Below are 12157 nucleotides of genomic sequence, written 5' to 3' on the forward strand. Positions count from 1 at the left end.
TTTCTGGGCTCTCTATTCTGTTCCGTTGATCTATGTGTCTGTTTTTATGCCAACACCTTACCGTTGGGATTACTGTAGTTTTGTGATGTAGCTTGAAATCAGGGAGCATGATGCCTCCAGCTTTGTTCTTCTTTCTCAGGATTGATTTGGCTATTCACAGTATTCTAGAACAGCAAAGGGAAACGTGCTTTTTCTTAAGATTTAGTCCAACATAAAATGCCTCTTTCAACACTGAGAATTTCGTCGAGAATCAGGAAGCTTTCACTTAATATCGTCGTCACATAGAAAGGCAAGTCCTCGGGGACCTCTGGGAAAGGAAGGGACTTGACTTTCATAGAAAAACAAATTCTCCCGGCAGCAAAGTTGACACATTCCAGGAGGAAGGATGAGGTCTACGTGGGAGGTGACATGGGTAGAGGGAGAGGTGTAGGGCATCTTGATGGCTCTTTAAAGACGAGCTACTGAACCCAAGCAGTGCAAGTCAACCTGTGACGGGTGGTGAGGCTGCTGTACAGTATGCAGGCCCACTTGGGCTCATTCATGCTCATGCCAGGAGTGAGCCAAGTACAGTTCACGTCCAAAATCAAGCACAGCATTCCCCTACCAACCTAGGCTTGCTCCTCCTCCTTCCTCTCTTTATCGGTCAGTTGGACCCCCAGTTTCCTTGTCACCAGTCTCCCTGCAACCACGTGTGCCCCAATTCTACCCATCCTTTGTGGTCCCTCCCAAGCAGTGTCGAGTGCCATCCCCATCCTCCAACCCCCAAGTACCTTCTTTGCTGGGTATCACTCCCACCGTTACCACGGCCATTCGTGTGCCTAACTGCCCTCTCCTCTCTGGTGGGGTCACCAGCCTGTGCTTGTCTCAGTGAGCCCATCCTGCCTGGGGCAGCGTAGGTCCTGCAGCTGTGGGTCAGCTTGAATGGAATTGCACGTCAAGGTCCCGGCTTCCTGCCCCCTTCAAACCCTTCCTGCTTCACGGAGAAAGGAGGCAATCCCTTAGTACAGGACTTAGGGATGCAGCATCACAGGGCCACCTCTTTTCTGATGCTCTAAATAGAAACGTCTTTATTGCTGTGAATTAGCTGCTGTTCTGAGAAGAGTGGAAACGCAGAGCTCAGATACCTGAGCCATTGACGTCACCTAATGGTGCTGCACAGGCCCGGACAGACACTTAGATTTTCCAGTAACAAAGAATTTTCATGTCTCTGGCTAGCCACAGTGTTTTTCCTCCTCATCTAAGGAGGCTGAAGTGAACGGTGATGGGTCTGTGACGGGAAGGGCTCCCCAGAGGGTGGGAGCAGCCTGTCTGAAGGCGGTTCTGGCCGCACTGCTTTCTGGGGTTTAGCCTTGACGTCAAGATCCGCCCATGGGTTTGCATTTTAACAAGGAATGAAATTGTAAGCCAGGGTGCTATCTTCTGGTAGTGCCTGTCATCAGCAAAAATCCCTTTTCCTGGGTGAACCTTGTAGCTTTTTGCCAAGGGGCTGGAAGTGCTCAGGGAGGTTTGGTGGCTGTAAACACCATCTTCCACCACACACACTTGCTCCCCAAATATGCCAGGGATGGTCTCTGCCCTAGAAGCCATGGGGGTCATGGACAGATCAACAGGATACATTTCTAGAGCATGGTGCAGGGGAGGTAGGAACCGAGAGCAGGAGGAGCACAGAACACAGGACCAAAGGAGATTGACTAGAATTTTTTTAGGTGTCATCTAGGACAAGGGGCAACAAATGATAGCCTCCAGGCCGAATGTGGTCGGTTTTGTATGTAAAGCTTTATTGGAATAGAGCCACACTTTGTGATGTCATGGTCCCTTTCCTACTTCAGCAGCAGAGAAGTTACTGCAGATACTATGTGGCTCACAAAGCCTAAGATGTTTACTCTCTGGCCCTTCACAGAAAAAGTTTGCCAACCCCATTTCAAGAGGATAATTTTCTTTTTGGACTACCCACTTTGCTAGGCCCGGGACAGTCCATCTGGCACCCCAGAAATGGCCCCCTCCGTGCACACACACACTTCTTTTGGCCCTTTGTTCGTGCCACCCCTGTACCCTGGTGCAGAGCCTGTCTCAGCCCCTTTAGACCCATAAGACATGAGGACCTGTACCCTTCAGGCTTTTGCCTTTTCGTGAGGTCTAAATCCAAATCCAAATGCATGACTCAAAGTGGAATTTCAGGGACCTGCTACCATGGTCCAGGAGTCAAGCTTGTACTGGGAAAGGAGACTTCTAGATCCTGACTCCACACCAGCTTCTCCTAAGCTGGCCTGGTCAAAGCAGAGGGGCCTCCCCACTGGCGTCCCTACAATGCCCACCCTTAGTGCATCCCCCATTCTCGCTTTTTCCTCCAGGCCTCGGGCATGGGAATATGGAGAGCACCGCTCTCCCAAAAGCCAGCATGCCAGGCGCAGGTGTGGAGCCTGGGTAGAGAGTATAGGAAGCCAGTGGGCAAGAGGGCGGTGGTGCAGTGTTGTGTGCTTAGGTCGGCTCCCCTGGGCCCTCTTCTCATGGATGGATGACTCCCGGGCCATGGAGAAGCCCCAGATTGGTGCAGAGGTTGCCTGTCCAGTAAGAGGAAGTCGTTAGCTTTTGTGAAGTCAGGGAGCACAGGCACCCAGTGAAGAGCTCCAGAAAATATTCCCTGTCACTCTGCGGTAGAGCAGGGGAGGGGCCGTGACCCAGCTCAGCAGAGGCCTGTGGCTTTCTGGCTAATCGAGCTTCCAAGACAAAGACAGAGAGCAATCTGACCTGCCTTTTGCACAGGACTTTCCAGATCCGGGGTGGGGAGAGGGGAGAGAAGTACCTGATTTTGGAATTCCACTGACAACCTCTACATTCTCATTTAAGGGAAGAAAAGTTGTTTCAGCAATGAGAAACCCAGGAAGGACCTAATCTCTGAAAGAAGAATAGCTATTGAACTTGACTAAGTTAAGCTTAATGGAAAAACTTGTTTCTTCCATTGCAGACCAATGGGAGCATTGTCATAGCCTAACATCAGTCTGGGGACGGATGTTTGGGGGTCATTGCTTTGTTTTTTTAAAATACTGATTTATTTATGCGAGAGAGGGTAGTGGTGAGGGAGAGAAAAAGCAGACTCCGTGCTAAGTGCGCCCAATACGGACTTGATGCAGGGCTCGACATCAACCCTGAGATCATGACCTGAGCGGAAATCAAGAATTGGATGCTTAACCGACTGAGCCACTCAGGCGCCCCTGAGGGTCATTGCTTTAAAAACACGTTCACCTATGTAACTTGTTTGAGAATAGTAGGAGCAGCAATGGGAGCGGAATTGTCCAAGTTTGCTGTGATGGAAACTTGCTTTGAGATCAATTTGGGGGGGTTCATTCATATTTTTATAGTCTGCTAATATTTAATCTTGACATTGTAAAGATTAGGAGAAAAAATAGAACTTTACTACAGTAATAATGCCCGTGACTAAGCCTGTCAGAGGTGCCTAAAACAAGATACAAAGGGTATAGAGTGGCAGGGAGTAAGAAGGGAGAAAGAAGTCTCCAGGCTTGTGCAGGCTTTGTGTGGGGAAGGAGGGACTGGGCCCTGAGGAAGGCAAAAACAGTGGGAAGTTTAAGGGAATCAGATTAGGCTCAACATTGGAAAGAAAGAATGATTAGAATGGACCAGGACCCTATGTAGTTTGTGGGTAGTGAGTTCATCACCAAGGGAGGTATTCAAATAGTAGAAGGAGCACTCGGTAGGAAAAGCTATTTGGGGAGGTCACTCACTGGCCAAAGGGTAGACTAGATCACTGGTTCTCCAAGTGTGGTTCCCTGGAGCAGCAGTGGCCCTGGGACTTTGCTAGACCTGAGAAGTCAGACCTATAGAATCAACACTCCAAGGGTAGGGCCTGGACAGTCGGTTTTAACAAGCCCTCCCTGTGGGGCTGATTCATGCTGAAGTTGAAGAGCTATGGACAAGATGAGTGGCTGCCAGGCTCTGATACTATGAACTCAGATCACTGGTTCACGGATAGGGTCTCTTCTGGGTTAAATCTAGTCAGAAAAGATTTTTTTTCCACTTCTGGCCATCCAGCCCTCCTCCCCTCCTGAGTACAGAGACCCTGACCCACACTGCTCAGGACATTGCATTGCAGAGGACCCCCAGCTCTGCTCCAGCCACATCCATCCTATGCCCTAGACTTGCACATCCAGTCCTGAAATGTGGCTAGTTAGAGACAGGCTCCAGGTATAGACCACGTGCTCAATTTCGGAGTCTTAGGATGGACAAGAATGTAAATTATCTCATTAAAAGTATCATAGTCTTGTATTGATGCCATGTGACAATATGTTGTACATGTTATACCTAAAATATTACTCAAATTAATTTTGCCTGTTTTTACTTTTTAATGTGGCTACTAGAAAATGTACAATCACACATGTGGTTTGGATTTGTGGCTCATGCAGTATTTCTGTGGGACAGCTGGTCTAGCCATTCCCTCTATTGTCAAATTTTACCCTGAATCCCGCTTCCCTTTGACAGGTGCCGGGAGCCAACAGGCTGTGCATATAGTCTAGTTTGTGCCAGTGAGTCAGCAGCAGATCCCACGAGATGAAGCTGTGATCCATTCTCCTGGCCCCTGAGGATGCTCTCCCTATTACAGGAAGATGATCTGATGCGCACTTAAGCAGACCTTAAGGGAACACTTTTGTTTGGGGAGATGTGGGGCATCTTTTCATTAGTTCTCAAACTGCGACAGAAAGTTAGCTCTCACTTTAGAGCTCTTGGGTGGACAGCGGGAACCTGGGTGCCTTGCCCACTGGCAGCTTCCTGCCCACTGCCCCCAGACCCATTCCCATTTCCCAGCCCAAGACTGGCCTTCTCTTGGGTCTGTCCTTGCCCTTCACTGCCCCTAGACCTCTATTCTCTCCATGTTTGCCAACTTCTGTTCCCCCTAACCCCTTCCTTCCTGGTAGGTGGCTTGGCCAGTAGGCTTTTCGTGATTTTTGGACTTGTCCTCTAGGGTGTGGCAGAACAGGGTCCTTAATACTAAGACAGTCTCATAGCTCATGGTATTCTCTGTAAAACAGAAGAAGTGGCTGGTGCAGGCAACCAGGGGAGACAGGCACCCAGAATCCCGGGATGGTTTCTGCTCATTGCTAATCCCTAGTGATAAAAATGTTTGAATTTGTCCTAAATGCCCAATATTTGAGATCCATCTCATGTTTTTAATGGCATCAGCTGTTTGCAGCTTCCTTGTCCTTCAGGACTCAACCCAGCTTCTCCTCCAAGAAAACTTCCAAAACCCGCCAGCCATGTCTCCCCCAAACCTGCCATGAGGGGACGGTGATGTTTCTCTTCTGCATCACCCATCGGACTGTTAATTTTATCCTGCTTTGGATCAGTTCTCATCTTGGGGAAGGGATGCCACCATGTGTGCCCTGTAGACATCCAGAAATTACTTTGAAAACTACTTTTTACTCTCTAACACGGTAACCTTTGGAAAGTCTAGGAATTAAAGCTGAAGCTTCTGTCTAGTCCCAGATTAGTATTACATGTAGCATGTTGATCTCTCTGGAGCTAATGTGTCTCATGTGCTGTTAACTATTTTCCATGTTTTTCCAAGGCACCCATCTAAGTTTGACTTCTTAAAAGGAAGTTGGAGAAAAATAGGCACTCCCTGGAAGTGCCTATTCACATTTAGAAATGTTTCTTGTGTCATCAGCATATTAGCATGATGCTGATTTGTGCACATGGACTTGACTCACAGTAGATGCTCCAAATATTTATCGATGTATTTGCTAAAGCCATTAAGTAAACAAAATTTTTCCATTTAGCTTTAGTACATACTTACTTGAAGCTATTTAAAGAAAGGCCTCTGACGTTGCAAAACCACAGTTTTTCCTGAGAACTACGTTGGAACTGCCAAACCCTGAGCAGACATAAATGGAGTACCTACTGTGTGTCTGAGGGTGCAGAGCCTCACTAGGAGGTCCCAGCGGGGAACAAAGACAGGCAGGGACACTGTGGATGCAGCGATGGAATTACATGTGTGGGGAAGTCTTGGGGCAGAGGAGAGGAGAGACACAGCTTTGTGGCTGGCATTGCAGGTGGCTGCCGTGGCCAGTCACGAAGGGCCGCTGGGGTCTGAAGCTGAGAGGGAGTTAGTTCCCTGGCTGACGAGGTGGAGGGTGAACCTGGAACATTCTGAGCATGCAGGCCTATACTGAGAACTGTCGGGAAGCAGGTAGACACAGGTGCCCTCACCCTGTCAGGGCGGCTCGGCGCTGTGTGGTCAGCAGGACCGCAGGCCCCATTCTGAATGATCTCCCAGTAGCTCATCATCATCTAAAAAAAATAAATAATATAAATTAAAAAATAGGGGGAGTAAGTGGCTTAGTCAGTTAAGCATCTGACTCTTGATTTCGGCGTGTTCACCTCTGTGTCGGTGCTGGGGGAGTTCATCGCTGTGGAAATGGAGGCCTCGGGGTGGCCGGAAGTTCTCTCGGGCCGTGGCAGCGCCATGATGACTGGCAGGCCGTCGCAGGTGCAGGGCTGTGGCCCCTGGGGCGGGCACCTGGGCCTGTCGCCTTATTTTGGATAAGTCAGTCAACAGGGATTGTTGGAGCACTGGCTCTGGGGCTGTTTCCTGGATTCGCAGTTCAAAGTGGAATGAAAAGCGTAGCATCTTTAAAATATTTAATGGGGGGGGAGGCGTTCGGGGTCCAGGCTTCGCTCCTGTCTGGCAGCCCCCTGGCGGCCAGCAAGGGCCCTTCAGTGCAGGGTATCCGCTCAGGACTTCTGTGCCAGGGCCGGCCGTGAGTCAGCCCACAGCAGCCCTTGCGGAGGCACAAAGCCCCTTCGGGGCTTCTCAATTCATCAGCTTCTATTGGGGCAAGAGGGTAAAGTGCTGGGGAAAAAGATCTGTCAAAAGTTCTTTTTAGACAATACTGACTGCTATTTGGAAACTTAGAAGAGGGGATATAAAATTTGGTTTCCCAAGAAAACACAAAGCAAGTATCTCTCTATAAAAATGAAAGGAAAAGCAACTCATTTCATAATGACTTTGCTCCCTCTGCAGCCGCTGGAGGTGAGGCAGCATTTTATTTTCTGGGACTTGGTCACGTTCCTCTGGGTTCGGTGGCCAGAGCAGTTAGTGGGTGGCTCTGGAGTGCGCTGTGCAGAAGCACCACCCCCTCTTGTGGCTGAACTCTTCTCTGGCCCAAGGCACGCTTGACACCCAGCGTTGCTGGCAGCATCCTTGACCTTTGATTTTCAGAATACCAATGGTAGCCTGAGAAGTTTTACATTTTGCTAGGGTTCTGACGTCACTGAGTCATAGACCTAACTGAGTTGTCTGTGTATGCATCTTGGCATAAACAGCCCACAATTCTTTTTCTTTTTACTTTTTTTTTTTTAAACACTTCTCATAAACTGGCTCCACAGGGCATCCCTTTGGAGTGTAATTGTCACCTCCAACTCCTCAGCAGGGGCCAATGAAGCTGGCCTGGCTTTGGTAACGAATACTTCCCCACGGGAGGATAGGGTTCCTCAAGGGTGGAAATCGTCTGATTCTCTGGAGAAATCGTGACTTTTAGCATTGCATTTTTGGTAGCATACTCAGAGAAGAAAGTGTGATTCATGATGGTCTTTCAGGTCCATCTTTTCTTCCTGCAGAAGAACATTAACTTTCTCCAGCATCACTGAGTTAAAGCCATCCCTTCATGCTCATCCATCCTGCACTCCGTGCCAGATTCATCTTCCCAACGTGCCATCCAGATAATTTATTTTCATCTTAAAAACTTGCACTGGTTCCCTGTTGCCTGTGAGGTCTGTCCAGGTGACTTACAGCCCCAGCATGTGGCCCCTTGGCCCTCCTTTGGCATGGCACATGCTTTCTCCCATGGAACCTCCACTCTGGAAAGCTCAGCTTCTTGGCACACTTTTTAGTGTTCGCTCCCAAGCCCCAGACAGATATTCAAGGGCAGATTTAGGATCCAGTTCCTCCTGCTGAATGTCCCCTCCCCAGGCCCTGTGTCCCTTCCAAGCCTTGGCTGCACCAGCTGCATCACAGAGCCCAGCACTTGGTCATGTTTCATCCCACTATGGTTACCGTTCCAAGGAGCTTCCAGTGTCTTCTTTCTTTCTTTAGGGCCTTAAGGGAGGTGACCAACACAGTTGACCCTTGAACAATGTGGAGGTTGCCCGTGCCGACCCCCAACACAAAACTGCATGTAAAAATTTGATTCCCCCAAAACTTAACTACTAATGGCTTACTAGTGAACAGAGGCTTTACTAATAAAAAAATCAATGCACACATATGTTGTGTGTTGTATGTATTATGTACTGTATTCTTACAATCAAGTAAGCTCAAGAAAATGTTTTAAGAAATGTTATAAGAGAAAATACATTTACAGTACTGTTCTGTATTTATTGATACTGTAGTTTACATCATCTGTTTACAAAATGAATCGTCAGTACCTATATCAATATCCTCTTATCTGACAGAGTGCTGTGTATGTTATACATCTTACACTGGGCATCAAAAATGACAAGATAATGTGAAAAGGAAATTCCTATTTACAGTAACGATTCGTGGATTGACAACAAAGCGACACTGTGATTGCTTTATTATAGTCTAGTGTAATCGATATGGTTGCCTCATGGTAACCTAGCCTCTACGCTAGTGAATGAATCGTTATAAAATTTTTATGGCATATAGTGTTATAGTGCTACCTTTAATACAGTATTAGAAACGTTCTTACATTTTCTTAAAACCACTTACCTGTGATGATAGGCTGATACACAGTTTCTCCGATTATGAGAGAGAGCGGCAGTCTGTACGGTGAAGCCAGAAGACCCATGATGAATTTTATATTAAATGTCACCCGCCTTACGCCGGCGTGAGACTAGGCTGTCTGCTCCCGTCCAGGTGTGGCCCACGATGTCCTACACGATGGCCGCTCAGGCGATGACGACACAGAAACATCTCACACGTTTCTTGCCCTACGGTTACCGGATTGCCATCTGAAGACGCTCAGATACACGCAGCTGATGAGTTTATTAAGTATGTGGCATGATGGTTTCCTCTTCATGAAGTGGAAGTGGGTTGTCATAAACACCTTCGCCGTCTGGGCTTCCCATGGAGTAGATGGAGGAGGAGGAACACAAGGAGTCGCCTTGCCGTCTCGGGGGGGGGGGGGCAGAGGCAGAAGACGTGGCGGGGGTCGATGGTGGGGGAGGCAAGAGAGGCAGGCGTGCTCGATGCTACTTTACAGAAATACATCCTAACGCCTGTCTGACTTTTTGGCTTTTTCATTTCTCTGCAAATACTTGTATATGTTACCAACTCTTCTTGCACTGTTTGCTTTAGATTCAGAGCCTGTATCAGAGAAGGGTCCGTGTCATAAAAGAAGTCAGAAGCCATCTTGAGTAATAAGAACGCCTCTGCCAGATGGTCTAATGGTGGTTACATTTTCTAGCACTGCTGCTTCTGCATCCCATTCTTCCTCATCCGGCGCTGGTTCAGAGGCACTCATGGCCGTCAAGTCATCTTCGGTTAATTCCTCTGGTGGGATGTCTGTCCGCTCTGGAATTTCTCCAAGGTCCATATCTTGAAACCCTTTACTCCCTCCCCCACTCCCCCCCCCTTTTTTTTGCCATATCCACGCTCTTTCATTATTTCCTTGATTGGCTCTGTCATAGGCCTGGGAAGTCTTGCACAGCATCTAGGCACCGTTTTCTCCAGCAGGAATTTGTTGCTTTTGGTTTGAGGCTTTTACAGCTTTTTCTTTAATGGCAGTGGCACCTTCGATGGTGTAATCCTTGCAGACTGAGGGTGTTCTTCTGTTGGCGCTGTCTTCTGTGGCCTCAACAATCCTTTCTGGAGAGCACCATGTTTAATGAGCCTTAAAGGTCCTGATGATTCCCTGGATCTGGAGGCTGAGTAAGACACATTGTGTTTGGGGCAAGTAGACCACTTGGATGCCTTTGGTGTTGAACTCCTGGGCTTCTGGGTGGCCAGGGGCATTGTCCGGTATCAAAGGAACTTTAAAAGGCAGTCCCTTACTAGCAAAGTACTTCCTGACTTCAAGGACAAAGCATCCACAAAACCAATCCAGAAAAATCCCATCATCCAGGCCCCATTGGTGCACAGCTCTTGTGAAGCTGGCAGCTGGTATTGCTCTCTGCCTCTGAGACTAGGGTTTGCAGCTTTATAGACAGAAGAGTCCTGACTATAAAAGCTGACTTTATTTGCACAAAATAATAGTTAGCCTTTCCATTCCTGCCTTAATTCTGGTGCTCCTCTCTTCTTTACTAATATCCTTCATGGCATTTTTTTCCCCAGAGCAAAACACTTTATCTGTATTAAAAGTCTGTACACAGAGGTGTCTCTGCTCCTCCATGATTTTCTTCATGAGGTCTGTGAACTTGTCTGCTGCTCTTGCTTGGCAGAAGCTGCTTCTCCTGTTCTCTTGGTATTTTAAAATTCAAACCTCTTAAAATGTCAGACCATCCTTGGCTGGCATTAAATTCTCCAGCTTCGGATCCCTCACCTTTCTTTTGCCTTGCCATGTAATGACATTTTCCTCAAATCATACGAGAGTCTGTGGGTGTGCCTTTCTCTTTTACAGTTTATTATTTTTTCATTTCATTTTTAATTTTTTTAATGTAGTATAATTAACGTACAGTGTTATAATCATTTCAGGGGTCCTGCATATTGATTCAACAATTCTATACATTGCTCAGTGCTCACTATGATAAGTGTAGTCACCATCTGTCCCCGTTCAATGTTATTACAATATTATTGACTATATTTCCTATGCTAACCTTTTCCTATCTGAAACTTATTTAAGTTTTTTTAAAAAAATTTATTTATTTATTTGACAGACACCACGAGAGAGGGAACACAAGCAGGAGGAGTGGGAGAGGGAGAAGCAGGCTTCCCGCTGAGCAGGGAGCCCGATGTGGGGCTCTGAGACTTACTTATTTTATAACTGGATGTTTGTGTCCCTTACTCCCCTTGATCTATTTTGTCCATCCCTCCACCCACCTCCCTTCTGGCAACCCCCAGTTTGTTCTCTGTGTTTAGGAGTCTTTTTTGTTCATTTGTTTTGTTTTTTAGATTCAACATATAAGTGAAATCATATAGTTTGTTACTCTGTGTGACTTACTGTGTGTGACTTACTTCACTTAGTGTCATGCCCTCTAAGTCCATTCATGGTGCCACAAATGGCAAGATCTCATTATTCTTTTATGCTTGAGTGATAATCCATTGTACGAATTTATATACTCCATCTTTATCCACTCATCTGTTGATGGACACTTGAGTTGCCTCCATATCTTGGTTATTGTAAATAATGCTGCAATAAATATATAGGGGTGCATGTATCTTTTCCAATTAGTGTTTTCATTTTCTTTGGGTAAATAGAAGTGGAATTCTTGGGTCATACAGTATTTCTATTTTGAAATTTTTGAGGAATCTGCATCCCGTTTTCCAGTGGTTGCCCCAATTTACATTCCCACCAACAGTGCACGAAGGTTCCCTTTTCTCCACAACCTCACTGACATTTGTTTTTCCCTTGTCATTGTCATGCTAGCCATTCTGGCTGGTATGAGAAGATATATATAGCCATTTTGATTTGCATTTTTCCGATGATTAGTGATGCCGAGCATCTTTTCATGTCTGTTGGTCATCTGTATGCTTTCTTCAGAAAAATGTGTATCCAGGTCCTCTGCTCATGTCTTAATTGGATAGTTTGGTTTTGTGGTATTGACTTGTATAAATTTTTTATATATTTTGGATATTAACCTTTTATTAGATATATCATGTGCAAATTCTTCTTCCATTCAGTAGGTTGCCTTTTGGTTTTGTTATGTCTTCCTTTGCTATGCAAAACTTTGTATTATTGTGAAGCCCCAGTAGTTTATTTTTGCTTTTGCTTCCCTTGCCCAAGGAGACCTATCCATAAATACCCTGCTAAGGGTGATATCCAAGAGATTCCTGCCTGGTTTCTTGAAGGAGTTTTGTGGTTTCAGGACTCATATTTAGGTATTTACTCCATTTGGAGTTTCTTTATGCATACGGTGTAAGAAAATGGTCCAGTTTCATTCTTTTGTATGTAGCTGTCCAGTTCTTCCAATACCATTATTGAAGACTGTCTTTTTCCCACCGTATGTTCTTGCTTCGTCATAGATTAATTGA

At 46.5% G+C, this 12157-nt stretch overlaps 1 protein-coding gene across 5 annotated transcripts in view; it reads left to right on the plus strand.

Moving 5' to 3' along the window:
* PDE8B (phosphodiesterase 8B) overlaps positions 1-12157 on the plus strand; it is a 240178-nt gene that overhangs the window by 182267 nt on the left and 45754 nt on the right. The gene's annotated exons all lie outside the window — the stretch shown is intronic.

Source organism: Zalophus californianus, chromosome 5 (genome assembly GCF_009762305.2).
Source record: "Zalophus californianus isolate mZalCal1 chromosome 5, mZalCal1.pri.v2, whole genome shotgun sequence".
NCBI lineage: Eukaryota > Metazoa > Chordata > Mammalia > Carnivora > Otariidae > Zalophus > Zalophus californianus.